This window comes from Olea europaea, chromosome 21, assembly GCF_002742605.1.
Source record: "Olea europaea var. sylvestris chromosome 21, O_europaea_v1, whole genome shotgun sequence".
NCBI lineage: Eukaryota > Viridiplantae > Streptophyta > Magnoliopsida > Lamiales > Oleaceae > Olea > Olea europaea.
Window position 1 is genome coordinate 9,242,399 of NC_036257.1, and position 210 is coordinate 9,242,608.

Genomic DNA, 210 nt, shown 5'->3' on the forward strand with positions numbered 1-210 from the left:
TCTTTAAATGGGGATCAAGTGAATAAATTCTTGAGCGAGTTTGGAGTTAAATTAGTAAACTCCACACTATATTACGCTCAATCCAACGGGGAAGCAGAATCTTCTAATAAGATTCTAAAAAATATCATAACGAAAATGATAGATGAAAATATCAGAAATTGGCACGAATGTCTGAACAAAGCCTTATGGGCTTATAGGACATCGCCTCGA